At 38.6% G+C, this 12,199-nt stretch overlaps 1 pseudogene; it reads left to right on the top strand.

Moving 5' to 3' along the window:
* Nucleotides 1-2,092: 2,092 nt before the first annotated feature.
* LOC102982294 (60S ribosomal protein L27a-like) lies at nucleotides 2,093-11,746 on the top strand (annotated as a pseudogene).
* Nucleotides 11,747-12,199: the final 453 nt, after the last annotated feature.

The raw sequence follows: 12,199 nt of genomic DNA, 5'->3' as shown, positions 1-12,199 counted from the left end.
GAGATCAACTTCCTCCCCACAGATACATCAAAAATACATCTACATGTGGAACAACTCTTACAGAACACCTACTGAACACAGGCAGAAGACCTCAGACTTCCCAAAAGGCAATAAACTCCCCCATTTAACTGGGTAGGGCAAAAGAGAAAAGAAAAAACAGAGACAAAAGAATAAGGACGGGACCTGCACCTCTGGGAGGGAGCTGTGAAGGAGGAAAAGTTTCCACACACTAGGAAGCCCCTTCACTGGTGAAGACAGGGAGTGGGCAGGGTGAAACTTCAGAGCCATGGAGGAGAAAAGCAGCAACAGGGTTGCAGAGAGCAAAGCGGAGAGATTCCCACAAAGAGGATCAGTGCCAACCAGGATTCACCAGCCTGAGACGGTTGTCTGCTCACCCACCAGGGTGGGTGGGGGCTGGGAGCTGAGGCTTGGGCCTTGGAGGTCAGACCCCATGGAGAAGACTGGGGTTAGCTGTGTGAACACAGCCTGAAGGGGGCCAGTGTGCCACAGCTAGTCAAGAGTGAGTCCAGGAAAAAGTCTGGACCTGCCTAAGAGGCAAGAGACCATTGTTTCGGGGTGCACAAGGAGAGGGGATTCCTTCCCTGTCCACCAACAGAAGGCAAAGCACTGCCTAAGTGAGCTCCAGAGATGGGCGTGAGTCACTGCTATCAGCTCAGACCCCAGAGATGGGCATGAAATGCTAATGCTGCTGCTGCAGACACCAAAAATCCTGTGTGCAAGCACAGGTTACTATCCACACACACACACACACACACACACACACACACACACACACACACACACCAGGAGCCTGCGCAGAATTCCACTGCCAGGGTCCCATGATCCAGGGACAAGTTCCCTGGGAGAACACACAGTGCTCCTCAGGCTGTTGCAATAGCACGTTGGCCTCTGCCACAGCAGGCTCACACCATATTCCAATTATAACTGCCATACCCCTCCCTCACCCTGGCGTGAATGAGCAAGAGCCTCCTAATCAGCCCTGCTAGAACCCCATCCTGTCTGGGCAGAAACAGATGCCTGAGGGTGACCTACATGCAGAGGTGAGGCCAAAACCAAAGCTGAACCCCAGAAGCTGTGCGAACAAAGAAGAGAAAGGGAAATTTCTCCATGCAGCCTCAGAAGGAGCAGATTAAATTCCCACAATCAACTTGATGTACCCTGAATCTGTGGAATACCTGAATAGACAACAAATCATCCCGAAACAGAGGCAGTGGACTTTACAAGCAACTGTACACTTGGGGTTTGCTGTCTCTAACTGACTTGTTTCAGATTTTTATGTTTCTCTTAGTATACTTTTTTTTTTTTTTTTTGCGGTACGTGGGCCTCTCACTGTTGTGGCCTCTCCCGTTGCGGAGCACAGGCTCTGGACATGCAGGCTCAGTGGCCATGGCTCATGGGCGGAGCCGCTCCGCGTCATGTGGGATCCTCCTGGACCGGGGCACGAACCCGTGTCCTCTGCATCGGCAGGCGGACTCTCAACCACTGCACCACCAGGGAAGCCCTCTTAGTATACTTTTTAGCACTGGTTATCTTAGGTGGATTTGTTTATTCGTTTGGTTCCTCTCTTCTTTTTCATTATTATTGTTTTTCTAAATTTTTTTATTTTAATAATTTTTTAATTATTTATTCTTTTTCTTTCTTTTTTCCCTTTTCTTCTGAGCTGTGTGGCTGACAGGGTCTTGGTGTTCCAGCCTGGTGTCAGGCCCGAGCCTCTGAGGTGGGAGAGGCAAGTTCAGGGCTTTGGACCACCAGAGACCTCCTGGCCCCAAGTAATATCAATTGGTGAGAACTCTCCCAGACATCTCCATCTCAATGCTAAGACCCAGCTCCAATGACCCGCAAGCTCCAGTGTTGGACATCCCATGCCAAACAACTAGCAAGACAGGAATACAACCCCACCTATTAGCAGAGAGGCTGCCTAAAATTATAATAAGTTCACAGACACCTCAAAACACACCACCGGACACAGTCATGCACACTAGAAAGAAAATATCCAGTCCCACCCACCAGAACACAGGCACCAGCCCCTCCACCAGTAAGCCTACACAAGCCACTGAACCAACTTCACCCAATGGGGGAAGAAACAAACAACAGGAAATATGAACCAGCAGATAGCAAAAAGGAGACTCCAAACACAGTAAGTTAAACAAGGTGACAAGACAGAGAAATATGCAGTAGATGAAGGAGCAAGGTAAAAACCCAGCAGACTAAACAAATGAAGATGAAATAAGCAGTCCACCTGAAAAAGAATTCAGAATAATGATAGTAAAGGTGACCCAAAATCATAGAAATAGAATGGAGAAAATACAAAAATTTGTTTAACAAGGACCTAGAAGAGCAAAAGAGCAAAGAAAAAATGATGAACAACACAATAAATGAAATTAAAAATTCTCTAGAAGGAATCAATAGCAGAATAACTGAGGCAGAAGAACGGATAAGTGACCTGAAAGACAAAATAATGGAAACAACTACAGCAGAACAGAATAAAAAAAAAGAATGAAAAGACTTGAGGACAGTCTCAGAGACTTCTGGGACAACATCAAACACACCAATATTCAAATTATAGGAGTCCCAGAAGAAAAACAGAAAAAGAGAAGGTCTGAGAAAATATTTGAAGAGATTACAGTTGAAAACTTCCCTAACATGGGAAAGTAAATAGTTAATCAAGTCCAGGAAGCACAGAGAGTCCCATACAGGATAAATCCAAAAAAACATGCCAAGACACATATTAATCAATCAAAAATTAATAACAAACAAAAAATATTAAACACAGCAAGGGAAAAGCAACAAATAACATACAAGGGAATCCCCATAAGGTTAACAGGTGATCTTTCAGCAGAAACTCTGCAAGCCAGAAGGGAGTTGCAGGACATATTTAAAGAGATGAAAGGGAAAAACCTACAACCAAGATTACTTTACCCAGCAAGGATCTCATTCAGATTCATGGAGAAATTTAAACATTTACAGACAAGCAAAAGCTAAGAGAATTCAGCACCACCAAACCAGCTTTACAGCAAATGCTAAAGGAATTTCTTTAGGCAGGAAACACAAGAGAAGGAAAAGCCCTACAATCCAAAATAATGAAGAAAATGGTAATAGGAACATATATATCGATAATTACCTTAAATGTAAATGGATTAAATGCTCCAACCAAAATACATGGACTGGCTGAATGGATAAAAATACAAGACCTCTATATAGGCTGTATACAAGAGAACAATTTCAGACCTAGGGACACATACAGACTGAAACTGAAGAGATGGAAAAAGATATTCCATGCAAATGGAAATCAAAAGAAAGCTGGAGTAGCAATACTCATATCAGATAAAATAGACTTTAAAATAAAGACTATTACAAGAGACAAAGATGCACTATTTGATGATCAAGGGATCAGTCCAAGAAGAAAACATAACAATTGTAAATATTTATGCACCCAACACAGGAGTACCTCAATACATAAGGAAAATGCTAACAGCCATAAAAGGGGAAATTGACAGGAATACAAAAATAATAGGGAATTTTAACACTCCACTTTCACCAATAGACAGATCATGCAAAACGAAAATAAATAAGGAAACAGAAGCTTTAAATGATGAACTAAACAACATGGACTTAATTGATATTTATAGGACATTTCATCCAAAAACAACAGAATGCACTTTCTTCTCAAGTGCTCATGGAACATTCTCCAGGATAGATCATATCTTGGGTCACAAATCAAGCCTTGGTAAATTTAAGAAAATTGAAATCATATCAAGTATCTTTTCCAACCACAACACTGTGAGACTAGATATCAATTGCAGAAAAAAAAACTGTAAAAAATACAAACACATGGAGGCTAATCAGTACACTATTAAATAACCAAGAGATCACTGAAGAAATCAAAGAGGAAATCAAAAAATACCTAGAAACAAATGACAATGAAAACATGATGACCCAAAACCTATTTGATGCATCAAAAGCAGTTCTAAGAGGGAAGTTTATAGCAATACAATCCTACCTCAAGAAACAAGAAAAATCTCAAATAAACAACCTAACCTTACACCTAAAGCAACTAGAGAAAGAAGAAGGAAAGAAATCATAAAGATCAGATCAGAAATAAGTGAAAGAGAAATGAAGGAAACGATAGCAAACATCAATAAAACTAAAAGCTGGTTTTTGAGAAGATAAACAAAGTTGATAAACCATTACACAGACTCACCAAGAAAAAAAGGGAGAAGACTGAAATCAACAGAGTTAAAAATGAAAACAGAGAAGTAACAACTGACACTGCAGAAATACAAAGAATCATGAGAGATTACTACAAGCAACTATATGCCAATAAATTGAACAACCTGTAAGAAATAGACAAATTCTTAGAAAAGCACAACCTTCTTAGACTGAACCAGGAAGAAATAGAAAATATAAGCAGAGGAATCACAAGCACTAAGTTGAAACTGTGACTAAAAATCTTCCAACAAACAAAAGCCCAGGACCAGATGGCTTCACAGGTGAATTCTATCAAACATTTAGAGAAGAGCTAACACCTACCCTTCTCAAACTCTTCCAAAATATAGCAGAGGGAGGAACACTCCCAAACTCTTTCTATGAGACCACCATCGCCCTGATCCAAAACCAGACAAAGATGTCACAAAAAATGAAAACTATAGGCCAATATCACTGATGAACATAGATGCAAAAATGCTCAACAGAATACTAGCAAACAGAATCCAACAGCACATTAAAAGGATAAAACACCATGATAAAGTGGGGTTTAACCCAGAAATGCAAGGATTCTTCAATATATGCAAATCAATCGATGTGTTACACCATATGAACAAATTGAAGAATAAAAACCATGTGATAATGTCAATAGACGCAGAAAAACTTTTAACAAAATTCAACACCGATTTATGATAAAAACTCTTCAGAACGTAGGCATAGAGGGAACCTACCTCAATATAATAAAGTCCATATATGACCAACCCACAGCCAATGTCATCCTCAATGGTGAAAAACTGAAACCATTTCCTCTAAGATCAGGAACAAGACAAGGTTGCCCACACTCACCACTATTATGCAACATAGTTTTGGCAGTTTTAGCCACAACAATAGGAGAAGAAAAAGAAATAAAAGGAATACAAATCAGAAAAGAAGAAGTAAAACTGTCACTGTTTGCAGATGACATGATACTATACATAGAGAATCCTAAAGATGCTAACAGAAAACTACTAGAGCTAATCAATGAATTTGGTAAAGTAGCAGGATACGAAATTAATGCACAGACATCTCTTGCATTCCTAGACACTAATGATGAAAACTCTGAAAGAGAACTTAAGGAAACACTCCCATTTACCATTGCAATAAAAAGAATAAAATACCTAGGAATAAACCTACCTAAGGAGACAAAAGACAGGTATGCAGAAAAGTATAAGACACTGTTGAAAGAAATCAAAGATGATACTAATAGATGGAGAGATATACCATGTTCTTGGATAGGATGAATCAACACTGAAAATGACTATACTACCCAAAGCAATTTACAGATTCATTACAATCCCTATCAAACTACCAATGGCATTTTCACAGAAGTAGATCAAAAAATGTCACAATTTGTATGGAAACACAAAAGATCCTGAATAGCCAAAGCAATCTTGAGAAAGAAAAATGGAGCTGGAAGAATCAGGCTCCCTGACTTCAGACTATACTATACTATAAAACTGCAGTATTCAAGGCAGTATGCTACTGGCACAAAAATAGAAATAGAGATGAATGGAACAGGATAGAAAGCCCATAGATAATCCCACACATATATCATTACCTTATCTTTGACAAAGAGGAAAGAATATACAATGGAGATAAGACAGGCTCTTTATTAAATGGTGCTGGGGAAACTGGACAGCTACATGTAAAAGAATAAAATTAGAACACTCCCAAACACAGTATACAAAAATAAACACAAAATGGATTAAAGACCTACATGTAAGGCCAGACACTTTAAAACTCTTAGAGGAAAACATAGGCAGAACACTCGATGACATACATCACAGCAAGATCCCTTTTGACCCACCTCCTAGAGGAATGGAAATAAAAACAAAAATAAACAAATGGAACCTAATGAAACTTAAAAGCTTTTGCACAGCAAAGGATACCATAAACAAGACAACCCTCAGAATGGGAGAAAATATTTGCAGATGAAGCAACTGACAAAGGATTAATCTCTAAAACATACAAGCAGCTCATGCAGCTCAATAACAAGAAAACAAACAACCCAATACAAAAATGGACAGAATACCTAAACAGACATTTCTCCAAAGAAGGTATACAGATTGCCAACAAACACATGAAAGGATGTTCAACATCACTAATCATTAGAAAAATGCAGATCAGAACTACAGTGAGGTATCTCCTCACACCAGTCAGAACGGCCATCATCAAAAAATCTACAAACAATAAATGCTGGAGAGGGTGTGGAGAAAAGGGAACCCTCTTGCACTGTTGGTGGGAATGTAAATTGATACAGCCACTATGGAGAACAGTATGCAGGTTCCTTAAAAAACTAATAATATAACTACATATAACCCAGCAATACCACTACTGGGCATATACCCTGACAAAAGCATAATTCAAAAAGAGACATGTACCACACTGTTCATTGCAGCACTATTTACAATAGCCAGGACATGGAAGCAACCTAAGTGTCCATTGACCAAATAATGGATAAAGAAGATGTGGCACATATATACAATGGAATATTACTCAGCCATAAAAAGAAATGAAATTGAGTTATTTGTAGTGAGGTGGATGGATCTAGAGTCTCTGATACAGAGTGAAGTAAGTCACAAAGAGAAAAACAAATACCATATACTAACATACATATGGAATCTAAAAAAAAGGTTCTTACAAACCTAGGGGCAGGGCAGGAATAAAGATGTAGATGTAGAGAATGGACTTGAGGACACAGGGAGGCAGAAGGGTAAGCTGGGACAAAGTGAGAGAGTAGCATTGACATATATATACTACCAAATGTAAAATAGATAGCTAGTGGGAAGCAGCTGCATAGCGCAGGGATATCAGCTCTGTGCTTTGTGACCATTTAGTTGGAAGGGATAGGGAGGGTGGGAGGGAGGCTCAAGAGGGAGGGTATATGGGGACATATGTATACATATAGCTGATTCACTTTGTTATATAGCAGAAACTAACACAACATTGTAAAGCAATTATACTCCAATAAAGATGTTTAAGAAGAACCTTTCTCTTATTTCTACAGTACAATAATGCCATATTTCATAGAACTTAAGACTCCATAAACTGTAAGAAACACAAATGTTTTATATACATTAAAACAGAAGACCAATGCCAACTAAACTATGGCACAAAGCTTCTTGTCACTTAACATTGTATTCTATAGTTTAAAAAAGATTTTTGTGACTTACTTGGACATAGATATTTATCACCATATTCCTACATAGAAAGCAAAATATAAGCAAAATAAATTCATTATTGCTTGGTAAATGTTGTCCTTTGACAGGCAATCCTTTAGCACATATATCAGTAGAAAACTTAAGGTAGCTTCTACTTTTGGGGATCTTCCTTTCTAAGATCCCATAAAGCATGTGGTCATTGCCTTATAAGAAAGTGTGAAACTGGCTGTTCCTCTGGCAATGGATATTACTTCACTGTATCACATTTAGGCTTCATTGCTCTGCTTCTGTGTCTTTCTATTAAATAAATTTCTATTTCAATGCCAAATCATAATGTAATATTTTAATATTTGTATAGCATTTAAACTCAACATATGTAGCCGACTCAATTGAAATAACAATAAGACTAGCAGTAACCAATTTACACATAAGCAGGCAACAACTACTACGTCATGATTGTCCTCTTACCATCAGTTGTAAGACACATACTGATTTTTTTAAATGATGAAATGTGAAAACATGTGAATCTTAGAATTGAAGAATCCAATGACAGTCCCCTATATCTGCATCATGGTAGCTATTAGCATGAACTTGGTAGCCAGATAGACATGAGTATTGACTCAGTCATTTAATTGCTGTGTGATTGATACTGGGCAAGTTACTTAACCTCTGTAAGCCTTAGGTCATTAAAAAATAAGTATTATAGGGCTTCCCTGGTGGCGCAGTGGTTGAGAGTCTGCCTGCCGATGCAGGGGATACGGGTTCGTGCCCCGGTCCGGGAAGATCCCACATGCCACGGAGCAGCTAGGCCCGTGAGCCATGGCCGCTGAGCCTGCGGGTCCGGAGCCTGTGCTCCGCAACAGGAGAGGCCACAACAGTGAGAGGCCTGCGTACAGCAAAAAAAAAAAAAAAAAAAAGTATTATAGTAGTATCTACTGTACAGAATGATTATAGGTATGTAACAATGTAATTTCTAGACAAACTGCTCATTAAATATTAGATATTATGATTTTTATTAGAGGCATTATCTGTTTGGGTCTTCACAACCACCTGTGAGGTAGTAGAAAGACAATATCATCCCCATTTGCTGCTGAGGAGAACAAGGATCAAAGATATTTTGATCTGCCCAAGATCATAAAGTCAGTAAGTGACTGGCTCCTCCCATATATATTCTCCCTAGATTGAGACTGATAAATATACATATATTTCCCATTCTCATTTAAAAATTATTGCATTAGCTTAAAGAAAATAAAAATGATGTGAGCATTGTGAATATTTTTGGTTCTCCAGCAGCCCACTCCTCAATACCCCTTCCCAACTTTCAATCCATGTGCTTTGAATCCAACCTCAATTCCTGGTTCCAGGGATGGAACATAAGGCCCAAGTTCAGCTAATCAGAACTTTGAAATCCCCTGGCTACAAAGATTGATCCAGGAATAGGCACTTAACTCAAGCCAAGTTAGTCAGAATAAATCAGAGCTAATCTCAGGACTTTTACTTGAACAACCAGAAAGAGATATTTCAACAGAAAGGACATTTCCCCCTTCGGTTTGGCTTTGACTTGAGGAGATGTGAGGCTGGCACAGCTGCTACCATCTTGTGACTGCGCTGATCCTGAAAATGAAGTCAAAACATGGCCAATCTGGGCAACAGATAGAAACCAGCTACTAAATCCAATAAGTGGGTTTCTGAATCCAGCCATGCTTGAATTTACCCCATTTTTTACTTCTCAGTTATTTGAGACAACAAATTCCCTTTCTCTGCACAAATTACAGCTTTCGCCTCCTGAGCAAGGGACTCGAGGTAGGGCAGTATAAGCCTAAAAGAGCTATGTATTTAACAAGCACCAAGACTGCCATATCCAATACATAATTATTTATCTTTGTTCTGAAAAAGCAAAATTGGCCAAATGGTAATGATTAAACACCACTGATCTGCAGTGTACACAATTCCAAGAACAGGAGACAAATGTTTACTGTGTCAATTTCCATATCACTGGCCAAGCATCCTAAGGGCTTTCTATATTAATTTATAGTAGGCAACACTATGGAAAGAGTTGGTTTAGATAAATTTAAATATCTTGTGGTGTCAGTGACACACACATAGAATTATTTCACTATATCTAAGTCCACTCTGATTGGTATCATCATGCATTTGGAAATGGTTGACACTATGCAATTAAATTTTCTGTCTTTTAATCCTCTAAAATCTGACTAGTTAGAAACCCAAATATAATTAACACAACTAGCTAGTTACAATAATTTATTCAGACTTATAAAATTTAAATATGGTACAGAGTAAAATCTAGGCTCTTCAAAACAGCACTAGCACTAATATTTGAATATAAAAAGGGAAAAGAGGAAAATGGCAAATTCAAAACCTTGTTTACTAGGTAAGTAGTTAAGTTTCTTTGCTAAAATGTAAAATAATATTTATTGAGAAATTTAGTGTATCTAAGGTTCTTCCAGGAGAAATTAACAACTGTTGGGACATTTGTAAACATACAGAGAAATCTATATATTCCCTGCATCCTAGGATTCCCCTCTTATTTCCACCAGTAAAGGAACTACAGCCTACAGCACTATTTTGATTTTCTCATTCTTTCAACATGCTGACTTAAGGTGTTGCTTTAACATAACATTTTTAAACCATCTACTCCTACTACTAATCTACATGTTTTGTAAAAACGTTTGTACACAGAATGAGATTCCAAAGAGAAACAGATTGTAACTTAACACCACACACGGAGTTTAGTTGGATTTTATATATAATTCTATACAGTATAAATAGTAAATCTGCAAAAGCACGTGTTCAATAAATATGAATATTAGCATACACATATGCTTCAATTTCAAATATGATTCCTCTTTCTCTTTCATTACAGGTCAAAAATCCAGAGGGAGGTGGGAAGGAGGAGATGCGGAACCCCCCTCAATTTATCACCTCAATAAATGACCCACATATACATTTTCCTTGAAACAGTAATTACTACTATCTTCCTTTGATATGGCAGGTGAAGGGTTAAATTAAAGAAGTCTTGTAGTTTGCCATGACTGCAATGAAGGTCCGCTGTCCTCCTTCAGCCCTCATGAAGTTTTCTGCTTCTCATTCCTATTCTACCCTTGCTGTGAGGTATGGTGTCCTGTCGGTTACCTATGAACATTCAACTTCATAGGAGGAAATAAGAAATGAGTTAACGTATTAGCTGTGATCTGATCTTTATTTCACTAGAAGAGTTTTTCAAACTTTTGAAAACTCAGCCAATTTTAAGAAGTATATTTCTCATCACAACTCAGGACACACCAATATTTATGTTTATACATGTGTATGTCTAACTGAAGCAAGAATTTCAACCTGTGTTGACCCTTACTATGTGTAGTGCACTCTGATACCCTCTATTTTATTTTATTCTAGTCTTTGTATTTTTTTCAAATGCTGTTTAAGAACCACTAAATTGATTCCATGATCCTTTAAGTCTTGACCTAAAGGGTTGAAAAACACTGTCTCAAGAGATGAAAGCAGCTTAAGCTAGAAAGAGCTTGAGTCTTGAAATAGGTTTAAAATCTGACTTTGCTATTGACGGCCATGTGACCTTTGGCAAGATCCTTAGCTCATATGCTCAGTTTCCTCAACCATAGAATGGAGGTAATATTCCTACTTTGCAGGATGATTGTGAGGATCATTGAGTTGACATGTGAAAATCCAAGCCCATTCTCTGATATATGGTAGAATGAAAATAAATATTAGTTCATGGAGCATCCCTTATATCTCAAAAAGCCTAAGAGGGAGAAAGCTCTCTGTAGAAACACTGCTTTTCAAACCCTTTTAAACCTTCTCCCTCTCCTTCCTTCTCAGGCTTTTTCACAAACTCATAGACAAAACACTTGTTTAAATTCTCTAGTCTATTAGGGGCCAAATGAGCCACGGCCACGGCCACATCAGCAAACACCGGAAGCACCCGGAAGTCCAGGGTAATGCTGGTGGCATGCATCGCCAACAGGATCAACTTCAACAAATACCACCCAGGCTACCTTGGGAAAGTTGGTCTGAGGCATTACCACTTAAAGAGGAACCAGAACTTCTGCCCAACTGTCAACCTTGATAAATTATGCACCTTGGTCAGTGAGCAGACTTGGGTAAATGCTGCGAAGAGCAAGACTGTAGCTGCTCCTATCATTTATATTGTGCTATTGGGCTACTACAAAGTTCTGGGGAAGGGGAAGCTCCCAAAGCAGCCTGTCATCGTGAAGACCAAATTCTGCAGCAGAAGAGCTGAGGAGAAGATTAAGGATGTGGGTGGGGCTTGTGTCCTGGTAGCTTGAAGTCACATGGCGGAAGATTCATTAAATGTTAACAAGTGCTTTTCAAAAAATATAAATCAATAAATCAATAAACTCACTAGTCTAAAGAATAAGAACTTACTAAATAAGGAACGTTTAATATCTCAAACTTTTCCACCAATTTCTGTGCAGACCTAATTAACAATTCTTTGGAATATTGGGTCAAAACCAGTATAAACTTCAAAATTCTTGGAGTGATCCTTGTCCATTATGATCTGACTCTGTTTTCATCTGCAACATTAGATCAAATTATTGCTACTTCCCTCAGCTTCCAAAGAATACCTGATTCATTCCCATTAGTTCCTGCCTTGTTATGCTCTGTTACACCTTTGTATTTTGTAAATGTTTCCTTTGTGCTGGCCTCATCATCTCATCCCAGCTTTCTGTTTTGACACTTAACTGCCTAGGTAATCTTGGGCAAATTACTAATTCAGT

The sequence above is a fragment of the Physeter macrocephalus genome, chromosome 15 (genome assembly GCF_002837175.3).
Source record: "Physeter macrocephalus isolate SW-GA chromosome 15, ASM283717v5, whole genome shotgun sequence".
In the NCBI taxonomy this organism is placed as follows: Eukaryota; Metazoa; Chordata; class Mammalia; order Artiodactyla; family Physeteridae; genus Physeter; species Physeter macrocephalus.
The sequence above is the reverse complement of the archived record's forward strand: the minus strand, read 5'-3'. Positions and strand labels throughout refer to the sequence as shown.